Source organism: Lampetra planeri, chromosome 45, assembly GCF_965212315.1.
Source record: "Lampetra planeri chromosome 45, kcLamPlan1.2.h2, whole genome shotgun sequence".
Classification (NCBI taxonomy): Eukaryota; Metazoa; Chordata; class Hyperoartia; order Petromyzontiformes; family Petromyzontidae; genus Lampetra; species Lampetra planeri.
This window is the reverse complement of record NC_136151.1, coordinates 6431769-6457312: the sequence shown is the minus strand read 5'-3', so window position 1 is coordinate 6457312 and position 25544 is coordinate 6431769. Positions and strand designations below refer to the sequence as shown.

At 43.8% G+C, this 25544-nt stretch overlaps 1 protein-coding gene across 1 annotated transcript in view; it reads right to left on the bottom strand.

Moving 5' to 3' along the window:
* The window catches only part of LOC144733060 (E3 ubiquitin-protein ligase TRIM11-like), a 98474-nt gene that overhangs the window by 36959 nt on the left and 35971 nt on the right, over positions 1–25544 (bottom strand). The gene's annotated exons all lie outside the window — the stretch shown is intronic.

Below are 25544 nucleotides of genomic sequence, written 5' to 3'. Positions count from 1 at the left end.
TAGTAATGTACACTCGTGTGTGTGATAGTGTAGTGATGTACACTCGTGTGTGTGTGTGTGATAGTGTAGTGATGTACACTCGTGTGTGTGTGTGTGATAGTGTAGTGATGTACACTCATGTGTGTGTGTGTGATAGTGTAGTGATGTATACTCGTGTGTGTGATAGTGTAGTGATGTACACTCGTGTGTGTGTGTGTGTGTGATAGTGTAGTGATGTACACTCGTGTGTGTGTGTGATAGTGTAGTGATGTACACTCATGTGTGTGTGTGTGATAGTGTAGTGATGTACACTCGTGTGTGTGTGATAGTGTAGTGATGTACACTCGTGTGTGTGTGTCTGATAGTGTAGTGATGTACACTCGTGTGTGTGATAGTGTAGTGATGTACACTCGTGTGTGTGTGTCTGATTGTGTAGCAATGTACACTCGTGTGTGTGATGGTGTAGTGATGTACACTCGTGTGTGTGTGATAGTGTAGTGATGTACACTGTGTGTGTGATAGTGTAGTGATGTACACTCGTGTGTGTGTGTGTGTGATAGTGTAGTGATGTACACTCGTGTGTGTGTGTCTGATAGTGTAGTGATGTACACTCGTGTGTGTGATAGTGTAGTGATGTACACTCGTGTGTGTGTGCGTGTGATAGTGTAGTGATGTACACTCGTGTGTGTGTGTGATAGTGTAGTGATGTACACTCATGTGTGTGTGTGTGATAGTGTAGTGATGTACACTCGTGTGTGTGATAGTGTAGTGATGTACACTCGTGTGTGTGTGTCTGATAGTGTAGTGATGTACACTCGTGTGTGTGATAATGTAGTGATGTACACTCGTGTGTGTGTGTGTCTGATAGTGTAGCAATGTACACTCGTGTGAGTGATGGTGTAGTGATGTACACTCGTGTGTGTGTGATGGTGTAGTGATGTACACTGTGTGTGTGATAGTGTAGTGATGTACACTCGTGTGTGTGTGTGTGATAGTGTAGTGATGTACACTCGTGTGTGTGTGTGATAGTGTAGTGATGTACACTCGTGTGTGTGATAGTGTAGTGATGTACACTCGTGTGTGTGATAGTGTAGTGTTGTCCACTCGTGTGTGTGATAGTGTAGTGATGTACACTGTGTGTGTGTGATAGTGTAGTGATGTACACTCGTGTGTGTGTGAGTGTAGTGATGTACACTGTGTGTGTGATAGTATAGTGATGTACACTCGTGTGTGTGTGAGTGTAGTGATGTACACTCGTGGGTGTGTGTGATAGTGTAGTAATGTACACTCGTGTGTGTGATAGTGTAGTGATGTACACTCGTGTGTGTGATAGTGTAGTGATGTACACTCGTGTGTGTGATAGTCTAGTGATGTACACTCGTGTGTGTGATAGTGTAGTGATGTACACTCGTGTGTGTAATAGTGTAGTGATGTACACTCGTGTGTGTAATAGTGTAGTGATGTACACTCGTGTGTGTGTATGAGTGTAGTGATGTACACTCGTGTGTGTGTGTGATAGTGTAGTAATGTACACTCGTGTGTGTGATAGTGTAGTGATGTACACTCGTGTGTGTGTGTGTGTGTGATAGTGTAGTGATGTACACTCGTGTGTGTCTGTGTGTGATAGTGTAGTGATGTACACTCGTGTGTGTGTGTGATAGTGTAGTGATGTACACTCGTGTGTGTGTGTGTGTGAGTGTAGTGATGTACACTCGTGGGTGTGTGTGATAGTGTAGTAATGTACACTCGTGTGTGTGTGATAGTGTAGTGATGTACACTCGTGTGTGTGTGTGTGATTGTGTAGTGATGTACACTCGTGTGTGTGTGATAGTGTAGTGATGTACACTGTGTGTGTGATAGTGTAGTGATGTACACTCGTGTGTGTGTGTCTGATAGTGTAGCAATGTACACTCGTGTGTGTGATGGTGTAGTGATGTACACTCGTGTGTGTGTGATAGTGTAGTGATGTCCACTCGTGTGTGTGATAGTGTAGTGATGTCCACTCGTGTGTGTGATAGTGTAGTGATGTACACTCGTGTGTGTGTGTCTGATAGTGTAGCAATGTACACTCGTGTGTGTGATGGTGTAGTGATGTACACTCGTGTGTGTGTGATAGTGTAGTGATGTACACTCGTGTGTGTGTGATAGTGTAGTGATGTACACTCGTGTGTGTGTGTGTGATAGTGTAGTGATGTACACTCAGTGTGTATGTGATAGTGTAGTGATGTACACTGTGTGTGATAGTGTAGTGATGTACACTCGTGTGTGTGTGATAGTGTAATGATGTACACTCGTGTGTGTGTGTGATAGTGTAGTGATGTACACTGTGTGTGTGATAGTGTAGTGATGTACACTCGTGTGTGTGTGATAGTGTAGTGATGTACACTCGTGTGTGTGTGTGATAGTGTAGTGATGTACACTCGTGTGTGTGTGTGATAGTGTAGTGATGTACACTCGTGTGTGTGTGTTAGTGTAGGGATGTACACTCGTGTGTGTGTGATAGTGTAGTGATGTACACTCGTGTGTGTGTGATAGTGTAGTGATGTACACTCGTGTGTGTGTGTGATGGTGATAGTGTAGTGATGTACACTCGTGTGTGTGTGTGAGTGTAGTGATGTACACTCGTGGGTGTGTGTGATAGTGTAGTAATGTACACTCGTGTGTGTGATAGTGTAGTGATGTACACTCGTGTGTGTGTGTGTGATAGTGTAGTGATGTACACTCGTGTGTGTGTGTGTGTGTGATAGTGTAGTGATGTACACTCATGTGTGTGTGTGTGATAGTGTAGTGATGTATACTCGTGTGTGTGATAGTGTAGTGATGTACACTCGTGTGTGTGTGTGTGTGTGTGATAGTGTAGTGATGTACACTCGTGTGTGTGTGTGTGTGATAGTGTAGTGATGTACACTCATGTGTGTGTGTGTGATAGTGTAGTGATGTACACTCGTGTGTGTGATAGTGTAGTGATGTACACTCGTGTGTGTGTGTCTGATAGTGTAGTGATGTACACTCGTGTGTGTGATAGTGTAGTGATGTACACTCGTGTGTGTGTGTCTGATAGTGTAGCAATGTACACTCGTGTGTGTGATGGTGTAGTGATGTACACTCGTGTGTGTGTGATAGTGTAGTGATGTACACTGTGTGTGATAGTGTAGTGATGTACACTCGTGTGTGTGTGTGTGATAGTGTAGTGATGTACACTCGTGTGTGTGTGTCTGATAGTGTAGTGATGTACACTCGTGTGTGTGATAGTGTAGTGATGTACACTCGTGTGTGTGTGTGATAGTGTAGTGATGTACACTGTGTGTGTGTGATAGTGTAGTGATGTACACTCGTGTGTGTGTGAGTGTAGTGATGTACACTGTGTGTGTGATAGTGTAGTGATGTACACTCGTGTGTGTGTGAGTGTAGTGATGTACACTCGTGGGTGTGTGTGATAGTGTAGTAATGTACACTCGTGTGTGTGATAGTGTAGTGATGTACACTCGTGTGTGTGATAGTGTAGTGATGTACACTCGTGTGTGTGATAGTCTAGTGATGTACACTCGTGTGTGTGATAGTGTAGTGATGTACACTCGTGTGTGTAATAGTGTAGTGATGTACACTCGTGTGTGTAATAGTGTAGTGATGTACACTCGTGTGTGTGTATGAGTGTAGTGATGTACACTCGTGTGTGTGTGTGATAGTGTAGTAATGTACACTCGTGTGTGTGATAGTGTAGTGATGTACACTCGTGTGTGTGTGTGTGTGTGTGATAGTGTAGTGATGTACACTCGTGTGTGTCTGTGTGTGATAGTGTAGTGATGTACACTCGTGTGTGTGTGTGATAGTGTAGTGATGTACACTCGTGTGTGTGTGTGTGTGAGTGTAGTGATGTACACTCGTGGGTGTGTGTGATAGTGTAGTAATGTACACTCGTGTGTGTGATAGTGTAGTGATGTACACTCGTGTGTGTGTGTGATAGTGTAGTGATGTACACTCGTGTGTGTGATAGTGTAGTAATGTACACTCGTGTGTGTGATAGTCTAGTGATGTACACTCGTGTGTGTGATAGTGTAGTGATGTACACTCGTGTGTGTGATAGTGTAGTGATGTACACTCGTGTGTGTGATAGTCTAGTGATGTACACTCGTGTGTGTGATAGTGTAGTGATGTACACTCGTGTGTGTGATAGTGTAGTGATGTACACTCGTGTGTGTGTGATAGTGTCGTGATGTACACTCGTGGGTGTGTGTGATAGTGTAGTAATGTACACTCGTGTGTGTGATAGTGTAGTGATGTACACTCGTGTGTGTGTGTGATAGTGTAGTGATGTACACTCGTGTGTGTGATAGTGTAGTAATGTACACTCGTGTGTGTGATAGTCTAGTGATGTACAATCGTGTGTGTGATAGTGTAGTGATGTACACTCGTGTGTGTGATAGTGTAGTGATGTACACTCGTGTGTGTGTGATAGTGTCGTGATGTACACTCGTGTGTGTGTGTGAGTGTAGTGATGTACACTCGTGGGTGTGTGTGATAGTGTAGTAATGTACACTCGTGTGTGTGATAGTGTAGTGATGTACACTCGTGTGTGTGTGTGTGTGATAGTGTAGTGATGTACACTCGTGTGTGTGTGTGATAGTGTAGTGATGTACACTCGTGTGTGTGTGTGTGTGATAGTGTAGTGATGTACACTCATGTGTGTGTGTGTGATAGTGTAGTGATGTACACTCGTGTGTGTGATAGTGTAGTGATGTACACTCGTGTGTGTGTGTCTGATAGTGTAGTGATGTACACTCGTGTGTGTGATAGTGTAGTGATGTACACTCGTGTGTGTGTGTCTGATAGTGTAGCAATGTACACTCGTGTGTGTGATTGTGTAGTGATGTACACTCGTGTGTGTGTGATAGTGTAGTGATGTACACTGTGTGTGTGATAGTGTAGTGATGTACACTCGTGTGTGTGTGTGTGTGATAGTGTAGTGATGTACACTCGTGTGTGTGTGTCTGATAGTGTAGCAATGTACACTCGTGTGTGTGATGGTGTAGTGATGTACACTCGTGTGTGTGTGATAGTGTAGTGATGTCCACTCGTGTGTGTGATAGTGTAGTGATGTCCACTCGTGTGTGTGATAGTGTAGTGATGTACACTCGTGTGTGTGTGTCTGATAGTGTAGTGATGTACACTCGTGTGTGTGATAGTGTAGTGATGTACACTCGTGTGTGTGTGTCTGATAGTGTAGCAATGTACACTCGTGTGTGTGATTGTGTAGTGATGTACACTCGTGTGTGTGTGATAGTGTAGTGATGTACACTGTGTGTGTGATAGTGTAGTGATGTACACTCGTGTGTGTGTGTGTGTGTGATAGTGTAGTGATGTACACTCGTGTGTGTGTGTCTGATAGTGTAGCAATGTACACTCGTGTGTGTGATTGTGTAGTGATGTACACTCGTGTGTGTGTGATAGTGTAGTGATGTACACTGTGTGTGTGATAGTGTAGTGATGTACACTCGTGTGTGTGTGTGTGTGTGATAGTGTAGTGATGTACACTCGTGTGTGTGTGTCTGATAGTGTAGCAATGTACACTCGTGTGTGTGATGGTGTAGTGATGTACACTCGTGTGTGTGTGATAGTGTAGTGATGTCCACTCGTGTGTGTGATAGTGTAGTGATGTCCACTCGTGTGTGTGATAGTGTAGTGATGTACACTCGTGTGTGTGTGTCTGATAGTGTAGTGATGTACACTCGTGTGTGTGATAGTGTAGTGATGTACACTCGTGTGTGTGTGTCTGATAGTGTAGCAATGTACACTCGTGTGTGTGATTGTGTAGTGATGTACACTCGTGTGTGTGTGATAGTGTAGTGATGTACACTGTGTGTGTGATAGTGTAGTGATGTACACTCGTGTGTGTGTGTGATAGTGTAGTGATGTACACTCGTGTGTGTGTGTCTGATAGTGTAGCAATGTACACTCGTGTGTGTGATGGTGTAGTGATGTACACTCGTGTGTGTGTGATAGTGTAGTGATGTCCACTCGTGTGTGTGATAGTGTAGTGATGTCCACTCGTGTGTGTGATAGTGTAGTGATGTACACTCGTGTGTGTGTGTGTCTGATAGTGTAGCAATGTACACTCGTGTGTGTGATGGTGTAGTGATGTACACTCGTGTGTGTGTGTCTGATAGTGTAGCAATGTACACTCGTGTGTGTGATTGTGTAGTGATGTACACTCGTGTGTGTGTGATAGTGTAGTGATGTACACTGTGTGTGTGATAGTGTAGTGATGTACACTCGTGTGTGTGTGTGTGTGTGATAGTGTAGTGATGTACACTCGTGTGTGTGTGTCTGATAGTGTAGCAATGTACACTCGTGTGTGTGATGGTGTAGTGATGTACACTCGTGTGTGTGTGATAGTGTAGTGATGTCCACTCGTGTGTGTGATAGTGTAGTGATGTCCACTCGTGTGTGTGATAGTGTAGTGATGTACACTCGTGTGTGTGTGTCTGATAGTGTAGTGATGTACACTCGTGTGTGTGATAGTGTAGTGATGTACACTCGTGTGTGTGTGTCTGATAGTGTAGCAATGTACACTCGTGTGTGTGATTGTGTAGTGATGTACACTCGTGTGTGTGTGATAGTGTAGTGATGTACACTGTGTGTGTGATAGTGTAGTGATGTACACTCGTGTGTGTGTGTGTGTGTGATAGTGTAGTGATGTACACTCGTGTGTGTGTGTCTGATAGTGTAGCAATGTACACTCGTGTGTGTGATTGTGTAGTGATGTACACTCGTGTGTGTGTGATAGTGTAGTGATGTACACTGTGTGTGTGATAGTGTAGTGATGTACACTCGTGTGTGTGTGTGTGTGATAGTGTAGTGATGTACACTCGTGTGTGTGTGTCTGATAGTGTAGCAATGTACACTCGTGTGTGTGATGGTGTAGTGATGTACACTCGTGTGTGTGTGATAGTGTAGTGATGTCCACTCGTGTGTGTGATAGTGTAGTGATGTCCACTCGTGTGTGTGATAGTGTAGTGATGTACACTCGTGTGTGTGTGTCTGATAGTGTAGTGATGTACACTCGTGTGTGTGATAGTGTAGTGATGTACACTCGTGTGTGTGTGTCTGATAGTGTAGCAATGTACACTCGTGTGTGTGATTGTGTAGTGATGTACACTCGTGTGTGTGTGATAGTGTAGTGATGTACACTGTGTGTGTGATAGTGTAGTGATGTACACTCGTGTGTGTGTGTGATAGTGTAGTGATGTACACTCGTGTGTGTGTGTCTGATAGTGTAGCAATGTACACTCGTGTGTATGATGGTGTAGTGATGTACACTCGTGTGTGTGTGATAGTGTAGTGATGTCCACTCGTGTGTGTGATAGTGTAGTGATGTACACTCGTGTGTGTGTGTCTGATAGTGTAGCAATGTACACTCGTGTGTGTGATGGTGTAGTGATGTACACTCGTGTGTGTGTGATAGTGTAGTGATGTACACTCGTGTGTGTGTGATAGTGTAGTGATGTACACTCGTGTGTGTGTGTGATAGTGTAGTGATGTACACTCAGTGTGTATGTGATAGTGTAGTGATGTACACTGTGTGTGATAGTGTAGTGATGTACACTCGTGTGTGTGTGATAGTGTAATGATGTACACTCGTGTGTGTGTGTGATAGTGTAGTGATGTACACTGTGTGTGTGATAGTGTAGTGATGTACACTCGTGTGTGTGTGATAGTGTAGTGATGTACACTCGTGTGTGTGTGTGATAGTGTAGTGATGTACACGCGTGTGTGATAGTGTAGTGATGTACACTCGTGTGTGTGTGTTAGTGTAGGGATGTACACTCGTGTGTGTGTGATAGTGTAGTGATGTACACTCGTGTGTGTGTGATAGTGTAGTGATGTACACTCGTGTGTGTGTGTGTGATGGTGATAGTGTAGTGATGTACACTCGTGTATGTGTGTGAGTGTAGTGATGTACACTCGTGGGTGTGTGTGATAGTGTAGTAATGTACACTCGTGTGTGTGATAGTGTAGTGATGTACACTCGTGTGTGTGTGTGTGATAGTGTAGTGATGTACACTCGTGTGTGTGTGTGTGTGTGATAGTGTAGTGATGTACACTCATGTGTGTGTGTGTGATAGTGTAGTAATGTACACTCGTGTGTGTGATAGTGTAGTGATGTACACTCGTGTGTGTGTGTGTGTGATAGTGTAGTGATGTACACTCGTGTGTGTGTGTGATAGTGTAGTGATGTACACTCGTGTGTGTGTGTGTGTGTGATAGTGTAGTGATGTACACTCATGTGTGTGTGTGTGATAGTGTAGTGATGTACACTCGTGTGTGTGATAGTGTAGTGATGTACACTCGTGTGTGTGTGTCTGATAGTGTAGTGATGTACACTCGTGTGTGTGATAGTGTAGTGATGTACACTCGTGTGTGTGTGTCTGATAGTGTAGCAATGTACACTCGTGTGTGTGATTGTGTAGTGATGTACACTCGTGTGTGTGTGATAGTGTAGTGATGTACACTGTGTGTGTGATAGTGTAGTGATGTACACTCGTGTGTGTGTGTGTGTGTGATAGTGTAGTGATGTACACTCGTGTGTGTGTGTCTGATAGTGTAGCAATGTACACTCGTGTGTGTGATGGTGTAGTGATGTACACTCGTGTGTGTGTGATAGTGTAGTGATGTCCACTCGTGTGTGTGATAGTGTAGTGATGTCTACTCGTGTGTGTGATAGTGTAGTGATGTACACTCGTGTGTGTGTGTCTGATAGTGTAGTGATGTACACTCGTGTGTGTGATAGTGTAGTGATGTACACTCGTGTGTGTGTGTCTGATAGTGTAGCAATGTACACTCGTGTGTGTGATTGTGTAGTGATGTACACTCGTGTGTGTGTGATAGTGTAGTGATGTACACTGTGTGTGTGATAGTGTAGTGATGTACACTCGTGTGTGTGTGTGTGTGTGATAGTGTAGTGATGTACACTCGTGTGTGTGTGTCTGATAGTGTAGCAATGTACACTCGTGTGTGTGATGGTGTAGTGATGTACACTCGTGTGTGTGTGATAGTGTAGTGATGTCCACTCGTGTGTGTGATAGTGTAGTGATGTCCACTCGTGTGTGTGATAGTGTAGTGATGTACACTCGTGTGTGTGTGTCTGATAGTGTAGCAATGTACACTCGTGTGTGTGATGGTGTAGTGATGTACACTCGTGTGTGTGTGATAGTGTAGTGATGTACACTCGTGTGTGTGTGATAGTGTAGTGATGTACACTCGTGTGTGTGTGTGATAGTGTAGTGATGTACACTCAGTGTGTATGTGATAGTGTAGTGATGTACACTGTGTGTGATAGTGTAGTGATGTACACTCGTGTGTGTGTGATAGTGTAATGATGTACACTCGTGTGTGTGTGTGATAGTGTAGTGATGTACACTGTGTGTGTGATAGTGTAGTGATGTACACTCGTGTGTGTGTGATAGTGTAGTGATGTACACTCGTGTGTGTGTGTGATAGTGTAGTGATGTACACGCGTGTGTGATAGTGTAGTGATGTACACTCGTGTGTGTGTGTTAGTGTAGGGATGTACACTCGTGTGTGTGTGATAGTGTAGTGATGTACACTCGTGTGTGTGTGATAGTGTAGTGATGTACACTCGTGTGTGTGTGTGATGGTGATAGTGTAGTGATGTACACTCGTGTGTGTGTGTGAGTGTAGTGATGTACACTCGTGGGTGTGTGTGATAGTGTAGTAATGTACACTCGTGTGTGTGATAGTGTAGTGATGTACACTCGTGTGTGTGTGTGTGATAGTGTAGTGATGTACACTCGTGTGTGTGTGTGTGTGTGATAGTGTAGTGATGTACACTCATGTGTGTGTGTGTGATAGTGTAGTGATGTATACTCGTGTGTGTGATAGTGTAGTGATGTACACTCGTGTGTGTGTGTGTGTGATAGTGTAGTGATGTACACTCGTGTGTGTGTGTGTGATAGTGTAGTGATGTACACTCATGTGTGTGTGTGTGATAGTGTAGTGATGTACACTCGTGTGTGTGATAGTGTAGTGATGTACACTCGTGTGTGTGTGTCTGATAGTGTAGTGATGTACACTCGTGTGTGTGATAGTGTAGTGATGTACACTCGTGTGTGTGTGTCTGATAGTGTAGCAATGTACACTCGTGTGTGTGATGGTGTAGTGATGTACACTCGTGTGTGTGTGATAGTGTAGTGATATACACTGTGTGTGTGATAGTGTAGTGATGTACACTCGTGTGTGTGTGTGATAGTGTAGTGATGTACACTCGTGTGTGTGTGTCTGATAGTGTAGTGATGTACACTCGGGTGTGTGATAGTGTAGTGATGTACACTCGTGTGTGTGTGTGTGTGATAGTGTAGTGATGTACACTCGTGTGTGTGTGTGTGATAGTGTAGTGATGTACACTCATGTGTGTGTGTGTGATAGTGTAGTGATGTACACTCGTGTGTGTGATAGTGTAGTGATGTACACTCGTGTGTGTGTGTGTGATAGTGTAGTAATGTACACTGTGTGTGTGTGATAGTGTAGTGATGTACACTCGTGTGTGTGTGAGTGTAGTGATGTACACTGTGTGTGTGATAGTGTAGTGATGTACACTCGTGTGTGTGTGAGTGTAGTGATGTACACTCGTGGGTGTGTGTGATAGTGTAGTAATGTACACTCGTGTGTGTGATAGTGTAGTGATGTACACTCGTGTGTGTGATAGTGTAGTGATGTACACTCGTGTGTGTGATAGTCTAGTGATGTACACTCGTGTGTGTGATAGTGTAGTGATGTACACTCGTGTGTGTAATAGTGTAGTGATGTACACTCGTGTGTGTAATAGTGTAGTGATGTACACTCGTGTGTGTGTATGAGTGTAGTGATGTACACTCGTGTGTGTGTGTGATAGTGTAGTAATGTACACTCGTGTGTGTGATAGTGTAGTGATGTACACTCGTGTGTGTGTGTGTGTGTGATAGTGTAGTGATGTACACTCGTGTGTGTCTGTGTGTGATAGTGTAGTGATGTACACTCGTGTGTGTGTGTGATAGTGTAGTGATGTACACTCGTGTGTGTGTGTGTGTGAGTGTAGTGATGTACACTCGTGGGTGTGTGTTTTAGTGTAGTAATGTACACTCGTGTGTGTGATAGTGTAGTGATGTACACTCGTGTGTGTGTGTGTGATAGTGTAGTGATGTACACTCGTGTGTGTGATAGTGTAGTAATGTACACTCGTGTGTGTGATAGTCTAGTGATGTACACTCGTGTGTGTGATAGTGTAGTGATGTACACTCGTGTGTGTGATAGTGTAGTGATGTACACTCGTGTGTGTGATAGTCTAGTGATGTACACTCGTGTGTGTGATAGTGTAGTGATGTACACTCGTGTGTGTGATAGTGTAGTGATGTACACTCGTGTGTGTGATAGTGTAGTGATGTACACTCGTGTGTGTGTGATAGTGTCGTGATGTACACTCGTGTGTGTGTGTGATAGTGTAGTGATGTACACTCGTGTGTGTGATAGTGTAGTAATGTACACTCGTGTGTGTGATAGTCTAGTGATGTACACTCGTGTGTGTGATAGTGTAGTGATGTACACTCGTGTGTGTGATAGTGTAGTGATGTACACTCGTGTGTGTGATAGTCTAGTGATGTACACTCGTGTGTGTGATAGTGTAGTGATGTACACTCGTGTGTGTGATAGTGTAGTGATGTACACTCGTGTGTGTGTGATAGTGTCGTGATGTACACTCGTGTGTGTGTGTGAGTGTAGTGATGTACACTCGTGGGTGTGTGTGATAGTGTAGTAATGTACACTCGTGTGTGTGATAGTGTAGTGATGTACACTCGTGTGTGTGATAGTGTAGTGATGTACACTCGTGTGTGTGATAGTGTAGTAATGTACACTCGTGTGTGTGATAGTCTAGTGATGTACAATCGTGTGTGTGATAGTGTAGTGATGTACACTCGTGTGTGTGATAGTGTAGTGATGTACACTCGTGTGTGTGTGATAGTGTCGTGATGTACACTCGTGTGTGTGTGTGAGTGTAGTGATGTACACTCGTGGGTGTGTGTGATAGTGTAGTAATGTACACTCGTGTGTGTGATAGTGTAGTGATGTACACTCGTGTGTATGTGTGTGTGATAGTGTAGTGATGTACACTCGTGTGTGTGTGTGATAGTGTAGTGATGTACACTCGTGTGTGTGTGTGTGATAGTGTAGTGATGTACACTCATGTGTGTGTGTGTGATAGTGTAGTGATGTACACTCGTATGTGTGATAGTGTAGTGATGTACACTCGTGTGTGTGTGTCTGATAGTGTAGTGATGTACACTCGTGTGTGTGATAGTGTAGTGATGTACACTCGTGTGTGTGTGTCTGATAGTGTAGCAATGTACACTCGTGTGTGTGATGGTGTAGTGATGTACACTCGTGTGTGTGTGATAGTGTAGTGATGTCCACTCGTGTGTGTGATAGTGTAGTGATGTCCACTCGTGTGTGTGATAGTGTAGTGATGTACACTCGTGTGTGTGTGTCTGATAGTGTAGCAATGTACACCCGTGTGTGTGATGGTGTAGTGATGTACACTCGTGTGTGTGTGATAGTGTAGTGATGTCCACTCGTGTGTGTGATAGTGTAGTGATGTCCACTCGTGTGTGTGATAGTGTAGTGATGTACACTCGTGTGTGTGTGTCTGATAGTGAAGCAATGTACACTCGTGTGTGTGATGGTGTAGTGATGTACACTCGTGTGTGTGTGATAGTGTAGTGATGTACACTCGTGTGTGTGTGATAGTGTAGTGATGTACACTCGTGTGTGTGTGTGATAGTGTAGTGATGTACACTCAGTGTGTATGTGATAGTGTAGTGATGTACACTGTGTGTGATAGTGTAGTGATGTACACTCGTGTGTGTGTGATAGTGTAATGATGTACACTCGTGTGTGTGTGTGTGATAGTGTAGTGATGTACACTGTGTGTGTGATAGTGTAGTGATGTACACTCGTGTGTGTGTGTGATAGTGTAGTGATGTACACTCGTGTGTGTTTGTGTGATAGTGTAGTGATGTTCACTCGTGTGTGTGTGTGTGTGTGTGATGGTGTAGTGATGTACACTCGTGTGTGTGTGTGTGTGATAGTGTAGTGATGTACACTCGTGTGTGTGTGATGGTGTAGTGATGTACACTCGTGTGTGTGTGTGATAGTGTAGTGATGTACACTGTGTGTGTGATAGTGTAGTGATGTACACTCGTGTGTGTGTGTGTGTGATAGTGTAGTGATGTACACTCGTGTGTGTGTGTGTGATAGTGTAGTGATGTACACTCGTGTGTGTGTGATAGTGTAGTGATGTACACTCGTGTGTGTGTGTGTGTGTGATGGTGTAGTGATGTACACTCGTGTGTGTGTGTGTGTGATAGTATAGTGATGTACACTCGTGTATGTGTGATAGTGTAGTGATGTACACTCGTGTGTGTGATAGTGTAGTGATGTACACTCGTGTGTGTGTGTGTGATAGTGTAGTGATGTACACTCGTGTGTGTGTGATAGTGTAATGATGTACACTCGTGTGTGTGTGATAGTGTAGTGATGTACACTCGTGTGTGTGTGATAGTGTAGTGATGTACACTCGTGTGTGTGATAGTGTAGTGATGTACACTCGTGTGTGTGTGTGATAGTGTAGTGATGTACACTCGTGTGTGTGTGATGGTGTAGTGATGTACACTCGTGTGTGTGTGATAGTGTAGTGATGTACACTCGTGTGTGTGTGTGATAGTGTAGTGTTGTCCACTCGTGTGTGTGATAGTGTAGTGATGTACACTGTGTGTGTGTGATAGTGTAGTGTTGTCCACTCGTGTGTGTGATAGTGTAGTGATGTACACTCGTGTGTGTGATAGTGTAGTGTTGTCCACTCGTGTGTGTGATAGTGTAGTGATGTACACTGTGTGTGTGTGATAGTGTAGTGATGTACACTCGTGTGTGTGTGATAGTGTAGTGATGTACACTCGTGTGTGTGATAGTGTAGTGATGTACACTGTGTGTGTGTGATAGTGTAGTGATGTACACTGTGTGTGTGTGATAGTGTAGTGATGTACACGAGTGTGTGTGTGTGATAATGTAGTGATGTACACGAGTGTGTGTGTGATAGTGTAGTGATGTACACTCGTGTGTGTGTGTGATAGTGTAGTGATGTACACACGTGTGTGTGATAATGTAGTGATGTACACGAGTGTGTGTGTGATAGTGTAGTGATGTACACTCGTGTGTGTGTGTGGGATAGTGTAGTGATGTACACTCGTGTGTGTGTGATAATGTAGTGATGTACACGAGTGTGTGTGTGATAGTGTAGTGATGTACACTCGTGTGTGTGTGTGATAGTGTAGTGATGTACACTCGTGTGTGTGAGATAGTGTAGTGATGTACACTGTGTGTGTGTGTAATAGTGTAGTGATGTACACTCGTGTGTGTGTGTGATAGTGTAGTGATGTACACTCGTGTGTGTGATAATGTAGTGATGTACACTCGTGTGTGTGTGTGATAGTGTAGTGATGTACACTCCTGTGTGTGTGATAGTGTAGTGAGGTACACTGTGTGTGTGATAGTGTAGTGATGTACACTCATGTGTGTGTGTGTGATAGTGTAGTGATGTACACTCGTGTGTGTGATAGTGTAGTGATGTACACTCGTGTGTGTGTGTGTGTCTGATAGTGTAGTGATGTACACTCGTGTGTGTGATAGTGTAGTGATGTACACTCGTGTGTGTGTGTGTCTGATAGTGTAGCAATGTACACTCGTGTGTGTGATGGTGTAGTGATGTACACTCGTGTGTGTGTGATAGTGTAGTGATGTACACTGTGTGTGTGATAGTGTAGTGATGTACACTCGTGTGTGTGTGTGATAGTGTAGTGATGTACACTCGTGTGTGTGTGTCTGATAGTGTAGCAATGTACACTCGTGTGTGTGATGGTGTAGTGATGTACACTCGTGTGTGTGTGATAGTGTAGTGATGTACACTCGTGTGTGTGTGTCTGATAGTGTAGCAATGTACACTCGTGTGTGTGCTAGTGTAGTGATGTACACTCGTGTGTGTGTGTCTGATAGTGTAGCAATGTACACTCGTGTGTGTGATGGTGTAGTGATGTACACTCGTGTGTGTGTGTCTGATAGTGTAGCAATGTACACTCGTGTGTGTGATGGTGTAGTGATGTACACTCGTGTGTGTGTGTCTGATAGTGTAGCAATGTACACTCGTGTGTGTGATGGTGTAGTGATGTACACTCGTGTGTGTGTGATAGTGTAGTGATGTACACTCAGTGTGTATGTGATAGTGTAGTGATGTACACTGTGTGTGTGATAGTGTAGTGATGTACACTCGTGTGTGTGTGATAGTGTAATGATGTACACTCGTGTGTGTGTGTGATAGTGTAGTGATGTACACTGTGTGTGTGATAGTGTAGTGATGTACACTCGTGTGTGTGTGTGATAGTGTAGTGATGTACACTCGTGTGTGTTTGTGTGATAGTGTAGTGATGTTCACTCGTGTGTGTGTGTGTGATGGTGTAGTGATGTACACTCGTGTGTGTGTGTGTGATAGTGTAGTGATGTACACTCGTGTGTGTGTGATGGTGTAGTGATGTACACTCGTGTGTGTGTGATGGTGTAGTGATGTACACTCGTGTGTGTGTGTGTGATAGTGTAGTGATGTACACTCGTGTGTGTGTGTGTGTGATAGTGTAGTGATGTACACTCGTGTGTGTGTGATAGTGTAGTGATGTACACTCGTGTGTGTGTGTGTGATGGTGTAGTGATGTACACTCGTGTGTGTGTGTGATAGTATAGTGATGTACACTCGTGTATGTGTGATAGTGTAGTGATGTACACTCGTGTGTGTGATAGTGTAGTGATGTACACTCGTGTGTGTGTGTGATAGTGTAGTGATGTACACTCGTGTGTGTGTGATAGTGTAGTGATGTACACTCGTGTGTGTGTGTATGTGATAGTGTAGTGATGTACACTCGTGTGTGTGATAGTGTAGTGATGTACACTCGTGTGTGTGTGTGATAGTGTAGTGATGTACACTCGTGTGTGTGTGATGGTGTAGTGATGTACACTCGTGTGTGTGTGATAGTGTAGTGATGTACACTCGTGTGTGTGTGTGATAGTGTAGTGTTGTCCACTCGTGTGTGTGATAGTGTAGTGATGTACACTCGTGTGTGTGTGATAGTGTAGTGATGTACACTCGTGTGTGTGTGATGGTGTAGTGATGTACACTCGTGTGTGTGTGATGGTGTAGTGATGTACACTCGTGTGTGTGTGTGTGATAGTGTAGTGATGTACACTCGTGTGTGTGTGTGTGTGATAGTGTAGTGATGTACACTCGTGTGTGTGTGATAGTGTAGTGATGTACACTCGTGTGTGTGTGTGTGATGGTGTAGTGATGTACACTCGTGTGTGTGTGTGATAGTATAGTGATGTACACTCGTGTATGTGTGATAGTGTAGTGATGTACACTCGTGTGTGTGATAGTGTAGTGATGTACACTCGTGTGTGTGTGTGATAGTGTAGTGATGTACACTCGTGTGTGTGTGATAGTGTAGTGATGTACACTCGTGTGTGTGTGTATGTGATAGTGTAGTGATGTACACTCGTGTGTGTGATAGTGTAGTGATGTACACTCGTGTGTGTGTGTGATAGTGTAGTGATGTACACTCGTGTGTGTGTGATGGTGTAGTGATGTACACTCGTGTGTGTGTGATAGTGTAGTGATGTACACTCGTGTGTGTGTGTGATAGTGTAGTGTTGTCCACTCGTGTGTGTGATAGTGTAGTGATGTACACTCGTGTGTGTGTGATAGTGTAGTGATGTACACTCGTGTGTGTGTGTGTGATGGTGTAGTGATGTACACTCGTGTGTGTGTGTGATAGTATAGTGATGTACACTCGTGTATGTGTGATAGTGTAGTGATGTACACTCGTGTGTGTGATAGTGTAGTGATGTACACTCGTGTGTGTGTGTGATAGTGTAGTGATGTACACTCGTGTGTGTGTGATAGTGTAGTGATGTACACTCGTGTGTGTGTGTATGTGATAGTGTAGTGATGTACACTCGTGTGTGTGATAGTGTAGTGATGTACACTCGTGTGTGTGTGTGATAGTGTAGTGATGTACACTCGTGTGTGTGTGATGGTGTAGTGATGTACACTCGTGTGTGTGTGATAGTGTAGTGATGTACACTCGTGTGTGTGATAGTGTAGTGATGTACACTCGTGTGTGTGATAGTGTAGTGTTGTCCACTCGTGTGTGTGATAGTGTAGTGATGTACACTCGTGTGTGTGTGATAGTGTAGTGATGTACACTCGTGTGTGTGATAGTGTAGTGATGTACACTGTGTGTGTGTGTGATAGTGTAGTGATGTACACTGTGTGTGTGTGATAGTGTAGTGATGTACACTCGTGTGTGTGATAATGTAGTGATGTACACGAGTGTGTGTGTGATAGTGTAGTGATGTACACTCGTGTGTGTGTGTGGGATAGTGTAGTGATGTACACTCGTGTGTGTGATAATGTAGTGATGTACACGAGTGTGTGTGTGATAGTGTAGTGATGTACACTCGTGTGTGTGTGTGATAGTGTAGTGATGTACACTCGTGTGTGTGAGATAGTGTAGTGATGTACAGTGTGTGTGTGTGTGATAGTGTAGTGATGTACACTCGTGTGTGTGTGTGATAGTGTAGTGATGTACACTCGTGTGTGTGATAATGTAGTGATGTACACTCGTGTGTGTGTGTGATAGTGTAGTGATGTACACTCCTGTGTGTGTGATAGTGTAGTGAGGTACACTGTGTGTGTGATAGTGTAGTGAGGTACACTGTGTGTGTGATAGTGTAGTGATGTACACTCGTGTGTGTGTGAGTGTAGTGATGTACACTGTGTGTGTGATAGTGTAGTGATGTACACTCGTGGGTGTGTGTGATAGTGTAGTAATGTACACTCGTGTGTGTGATAGTGTAGCAATGTACACTCGTGTGTGTGTGTGTGTGTAATAGTGTAGTGATGTACACTCGTGTGTGTGTGTGTAATAGTGTAGTGATGTACACTCGTGTGTGTGTGTAATAGTGTAGTGATGTACACTCGTGTGTGTGTGTGTGATAGTGTAGTGATGTACACTCGTGTGTGTGTGATAGTGTAGTGATGTACACTCGTGTGTGTGTGTGTAATAGTGTAGTGATGTACACTCGTGTGTGTGTGTAATAGTGTAGTGATGTACACGAGTGTGTGTGTGATAGTGTAGTGATGTACACTGTGTGTGTGTGATAGTGTAGTGATGTACACGAGTGTGTGTGTGTGATAATGTAGTGATGTACACGAGTGTGTGTGTGATAGTGTAGTGATGTACACTCGTGTGTGTGTGTGATAGTGTAGTGATGTACACACGTGTGTGTGATAATGTAGTGATGTACACGAGTGTGTGTGTGATAGTGTAGTGATGTACACTCGTGTGTGTGTGTGGGATAGTGTAGTGATGTACACTCGTGTGTGTGTGATAATGTAGTGATGTACACGAGTGTGTGTGTGATAGTGTAGTGATGTACACTCGTGTGTGTGTGTGATAGTGTAGTGATGTACACTCGTGTGTGTAATAGTGTAGTGATGTACACTCGTGTGTGTGTGTGATAGTGTAGTGATGTACACTCGTGTGTGTGATAATGTAGTGATGTACACTCGTGTGTGTGTGTGATAGTGTAGTGATGTACACTCCTGTGTGTGTGATAGTGTAGTGAGGTACACTGTGTGTGTGATAGTGTAGTGATGTACACTCATGTGTGTGTGTGTGATAGTGTAGTGATGTACACTCGTGTGTGTGATAGTGTAGTGATGTACACTCGTGTGTGTGTGTGTGTCTGATAGTGTAGTGATGTACACTCGTGTGTGTGATAGTGTAGTGATGTACACTCGTGTGTGTGTGTGTCTGATAGTGTAGCAATGTACACTCGTGTGTGTGATGGTGTAGTGATGTACACTCGTGTGTGTGTGATAGTGTAGTGATGTACACTGTGTGTGTGATAGTGTAGTGATGTACACTCGTGTGTGTGTGTGATAGTGTAGTGATGTACACTCGTGTGTGTGTGTCTGATAGTGTAGCAATGTACACTCGTGTGTGTGATGGTGTAGTGATGTACACTCGTGTGTGTGTGATAGTGTAGTGATGTACACTCGTGTGTGTGTGTCTGATAGTGTAGCAATGTACACTCGTGTGTGTGCTAGTGTAGTGATGTACACTCGTGTGTGTGTGTCTGATAGTGTAGCAATGTACACTCGTGTGTGTGATGGTGTAGTGATGTACACTCGTGTGTGTGTGTCTGATAGTGTAGCAATGTACACTCGTGTGTGTGATGGTGTAGTGATGTACACTCGTGTGTGTGTGTCTGATAGTGTAGCAATGTACACTCGTGTGTGTGATGGTGTAGTGATGTACACTCGTGTGTGTGTGATAGTGTAGTGATGTACACTCAGTGTGTATGTGATAGTGTAGTGATGTACACTGTGTGTGTGATAGTGTAGTGATGTACACTCGTGTGTGTGTGATAGTGTAATGATGTACACTCGTGTGTGTGTGTGATAGTGTAGTGATGTACACTGTGTGTGTGATAGTGTAGTGATGTACACTCGTGTGTGTGTGTGATAGTGTAGTGATGTACACTCGTGTGTGTTTGTGTGATAGTGTAGTGATGTTCACTCGTGTGTGTGTGTGTGTGTGATGGTGTAGTGATGTACACTCGTGTGTGTGTGTGTGTGATAGTGTAGTGATGTACACTCGTGTGTGTGTGATGGTGTAGTGATGTACACTCGTGTGTGTGTGATGGTGTAGTGATGTACACTCGTGTGTGTGTGTGTGATAGTGTAGTGATGTACACTCGTGTGTGTGTGTGTGTGATAGTGTAGTGATGTACACTCGTGTGTGTGTGATAGTGTAGTGATGTACACTCGTGTGTGTGTGTGTGATGGTGTAGTGATGTACACTCGTGTGTGTGTGTGATAGTATAGTGATGTACACTCGTGTATGTGTGATAGTGTAGTGATGTACACTCGTGTGTGTGATAGTGTAGTGATGTACACTCGTGTGTGTGTGTGATAGTGTAGTGATGTACACTCGTGTGTGTGTGATAGTGTAGTGATGTACACTCGTGTGTGTGTGTATGTGATAGTGTAGTGATGTACACTCGTGTGTGTGATAGTGTAGTGATGTACACTCGTGTGTGTGTGTGATAGTGTAGTGATGTACACTCGTGTGTGTGTGATGGTGTAGTGATGTACACTCGTGTGTGTGTGATAGTGTAGTGATGTACACTCGTGTGTGTGTGTGATAGTGTAGTGTTGTCCACTCGTGTGTGTGATAGTGTAGTGATGTACACTCGTGTGTGTGTGATAGTGTAGTGATGTACACTCGTGTGTGTGTGATGGTGTAGTGATGTACACTCGTGTGTGTGTGATGGTGTAGTGATGTACACTCGTGTGTGTGTGTGATAGTGTAGTGATGTACACTCGTGTGTGTGTGTGTGTGATAGTGTAGTGATGTACACTCGTGTGTGTGTGATAGTGTAGTGATGTACACTCGTGTGTGTGTGTGTGATGGTGTAGTGATGTACACTCGTGTGTGTGTGTGATAGTATAGTGATGTACACTCGTGTATGTGTGATAGTGTAGTGATGTACACTCGTGTGTGTGATAGTGTAGTGATGTACACTCGTGTGTGTGTGTGATAGTGTAGTGATGTACACTCGTGTGTGTGTGATAGTGTAGTGATGTACACTCGTGTGTGTGTGTATGTGATAGTGTAGTGATGTACACTCGTGTGTGTGATAGTGTAGTGATGTACACTCGTGTGTGTGTGTGATAGTGTAGTGATGTACACTCGTGTGTGTGTGATGGTGTAGTGATGTACACTCGTGTGTGTGTGATAGTGTAGTGATGTACACTCGTGTGTGTGTGTGTGATAGTGTAGTGTTGTCCACTCGTGTGTGTGATAGTGTAGTGATGTACACTCGTGTGTGTGTGATAGTGTAGTGATGTACACTCGTGTGTGTGTGTGTGATGGTGTAGTGATGTACACTCGTGTGTGTGTGTGATAGTATAGTGATGTACACTCGTGTATGTGTGATAGTGTAGTGATGTACACTCGTGTGTGTGATAGTGTAGTGATGTACACTCGTGTGTGTGTGTGATAGTGTAGTGATGTACACTCGTGTGTGTGTGATAGTGTAGTGATGTACACTCGTGTGTGTGTGTATGTGATAGTGTAGTGATGTACACTCGTGTGTGTGATAGTGTAGTGATGTACACTCGTGTGTGTGTGTGATAGTGTAGTGATGTACACTCGTGTGTGTGTGATGGTGTAGTGATGTACACTCGTGTGTGTGTGATAGTGTAGTGATGTACACTCGTGTGTGTGATAGTGTAGTGATGTACACTCGTGTGTGTGATAGTGTAGTGTTGTCCACTCGTGTGTGTGATAGTGTAGTGATGTACACTCGTGTGTGTGATAGTGTAGTGATGTACACTGTGTGTGTGTGTGATAGTGTAGTGATGTACACTGTGTGTGTGTGATAGTGTAGTGATGTACACTCGTGTGTGTGATAATGTAGTGATGTACACTCGTGTGTGTGATAGTGTAGTGATGTACACTCGTGTGTGTGTGATAGTGTAGTGATGTACACTCGTGTGTGTGATAGTGTAGTGATGTACACTGTGTGTGTGTGTGATAGTGTAGTGATGTACACTGTGTGTGTGTGATAGTGTAGTGATGTACACTCGTGTGTGTGATAGTGTAGTGATGTACACTCGTGTGTGTGTGTGGGATAGTGTAGTGATGTACACTCGTGTGTGTGATAATGTAGTGATGTACACGAGTGTGTGTGTGATAGTGTAGTGATGTACACTCGTGTGTGTGTGTGATAGTGTAGTGATGTACACTCGTGTGTGTGAGATAGTGTAGTGATGTACAGTGTGTGTGTGTGTGATAGTGTAGTGATGTACACTCGTGTGTGTGTGTGATAGTGTAGTGATGTACACTCGTGTGTGTGATAATGTAGTGATGTACACTCGTGTGTGTGTGTGATAGTGTAGTGATGTACACTCCTGTGTGTGTGATAGTGTAGTGAGGTACACTGTGTGTGTGATAGTGTAGTGAGGTACACTGTGTGTGTGATAGTGTAGTGATGTACACTCGTGTGTGTGTGAGTGTAGTGATGTACACTGTGTGTGTGATAGTGTAGTGATGTACACTCGTGGGTGTGTGTGATAGTGTAGTAATGTACACTCGTGTGTGTGATAGTATAGTGATGTACACTCGTGTGTGTGATAGTGTAGCAATGTACACTCGTGTGTGTGTGTGTGTAATAGTGTAGTGATGTACACTCGTGTGTGTGTGTGTAATAGTGTAGTGATGTACACTCGTGTGTGTGTGTAATAGTGTAGTGATGTACACTCGTGTGTGTGTGTGTGATAGTGTAGTGATGTACACTCGTGTGTGTGTGATAGTGTAGTGATGTACACTCGTGTGTGTGTGTGTAATAGTGTAGTGATGTACACTCGTGTGTGTGTGTAATAGTGTAGTGATGTACACTCGTGTGTGTGTGTGATAGTGTAGTGATGTACACTCGTGTGTGTGTGATAGTGTAGTGATGTACACTCGTGTGTGTGTGTATGTGAAAGTGTAGTGATGTACACTCGTGTGTGTGATAGTGTAGTGATGTACACTCGTGTGTGTGTGTGATAGTGTAGTGATGTACACTCGTGTGTGTGTGATAGTGTAGTGATGTACACTCGTGTGTGTGTGTGATAGTGTAGTGTTGTCCACTCGTGTGTGTGATAGTGTAGTGATGTACACTCGTGTGTGTGTGATAGTGTAGTGATGTACACTCGTGTGTGTGTGTGTGATGGTGTAGTGATGTACACTCGTGTGTGTGTGTGATAGTATAGTGATGTACACTCGTGTATGTGTGATAGTGTAGTGATGTACACTCGTGTGTGTGATAGTGTAGTGATGTACACTCGTGTGTGTGTGTGACAGTGTAGTGATGTACACTCGTGTGTGTGTGATAGTGTAGTGATGTACACTCGTGTGTGTGTGTATGTGATAGTGTAGTGATGTACACTCGTGTGTGTGATAGTGTAGTGATGTACACTCGTGTGTGTGTGTGATAGTGTAGTGATGTACACTCGTGTGTGTGTGATGGTGTAGTGATGTACACTCGTGTGTGTGTGATAGTGTAGTGATGTACACTCGTGTGTGTGATAGTGTAGTGATGTACACTCGTGTGTGTGATAGTGTAGTGTTGTCCACTCGTGTGTGTGATAGTGTAGTGATGTACACTCGTGTGTGTGTGATAGTGTAGTGATGTACACTCGTGTGTGTGATAGTGTAGTGATGTACACTGTGTGTGTGTGTGATAGTGTAGTGATGTACACTGTGTGTGTGTGATAGTGTAGTGATGTACACTCGTGTGTGTGATAATGTAGTGATGTACACGAGTGTGTGTGTGATAGTGTAGTGATGTACACTCGTGTGTGTGTGTGGGATAGTGTAGTGATGTACACTCGTGTGTGTGATAATGTAGTGATGTACACGAGTGTGTGTGTGATAGTGTAGTGATGTACACTCGTGTGTGTGTGTGATAGTGTAGTGATGTACACTCGTGTGTGTGAGATAGTGTAGTGATGTACACTGTGTGTGTGTGTGATAGTGTAGTGATGTACACTCGTGTGTGTGTGTGTGATAGTGTAGTGATGTACACTCGTGTGTGTGATAATGTAGTGATGTACACTCGTGTGTGTGTGTGATAGTGTAGTGATGTACACTCCTGTGTGTGTGATAATGTAGTGATGTACACTCGTGTGTGTGTGTGATAGTGTAGTGATGTACACTCCTGTGTGTGTGATAGTGTAGTGAGGTACACTGTGTGTGTGATAGTGTAGTGAGGTACACTGTGTGTGTGATAGTGTAGTGATGTACACTCGTGTGTGTGTGAGTGTAGTGATGTACACTGTGTGTGTGATAGTGTAGTGATGTACACTCGTGGGTGTGATAGTGTAGTAATGTACACTCGTGTGTGTGATAGTATAGTGATGTACACTCGTGTGTGTGATAGTGTAGCAATGTACACTCGTGTGTGTGTGTGTGTAATAGTGTAGTGATGTACACTCGTGTGTGTGTGTGTAATAGTGTAGTGATGTACACTCGTGTGTGTGTGTAATAGTGTAGTGATGTACACTCGTGTGTGTGTGTGTGATAGTGTAGTGATGTACACTCGTGTGTGTGTGATAGTGTAGTGATGTACACTCGTGTGTGTGTGTGTAATAGTGTAGTGATGTACACTCGTGTGTGTGTGTAATAGTGTAGTGATGTACACTCGTGTGTGTGTGTGATAGTGTAGTGATGTACACTCGTGTGTGTGTGTGATAGTGTAGTGATGTACACTCGTGTGTGTGTGATAGTGTAGTGATGTACACTCGTGTGTGTGATAGTGTAGTGATGTACACTCTTGTGTGTGTGATAGTGTAGTGATGTACACTCGTGTGTGTGATAGTGTAGTGATGTACACGCGTGTGTGATAGTGTAGTGATGTACACTCGTGTGTGTGTGTTAGTGTAGGGATGTACACTCGTGTGTGTGTGTGATAGTGTAGTGATGTACACTCGTGTGTGTGTGTGATAGTGTAGTAGTGTACACTCGTGTGTGTGTGTGATAGTGTAGTGATGTACACTCGTGTGTGTGTGTGAGTGTAGTGATGTACACTCGTGTGTGTGTGTTAGTGTAGGGATGTACACTCGTGTGTGTGTGTGATAGTGTAGTGATGTACACTCGTGTGTGTGTGTGATAGTGTAGTGATGTACACTCGTGTGTGTGTGTGTGTGATAGTGTAGTGATGTACACTCATGTGTGTGTGTGAGATAGTGTAGTGATGTACACTCGTGTGTGTGATAGTGTAGTGATGTACACTCGTGTGTGTGTGTGTGATAGTGTAGTGATGTACACTCGTGTGTGTGTGTGAGTGTAGTGATGTACACTCGTGGGTGTGTGTGATAGTGTAGTAATGTACACTCGTGTGTGTGATAGTGTAGTGATGTACACTCGTGTGTGTGTGTGTGTGATAGTGTAGTGATGTACACTCGTGTGTGTGTGTGTGTGTGATAGTGTAGTGATGTACACTCATGTGTGTGTGATAGTGTAGTGATGTACACTCGTGTGTGTGATAGTGTAGTGATGTACACTCGTGTGTGTGTGTGTGTGTGTGATAGTGTAGTGATGTACACTCGTGTGTGTGTGTGTGATAGTGTAGTGATGTACACTCGTGTGTGTGATAGTGTAGTGATGTACACTCGTGTGTGTGTGTCTGATAGTGTAGTGATGTACACTCGTGTGTGTGATAGTGTAGTGATGTACACTCGTGTGTGTGTGATAGTGTAGTGATGTACACTGTGTGTGTGATAGTGTAGTGATGTACACTCGTGTGTGTGTGTGTGTGATAGTGTAGTGATGTACACTGTGTGTGTGATAGTGTAGTGATGTACA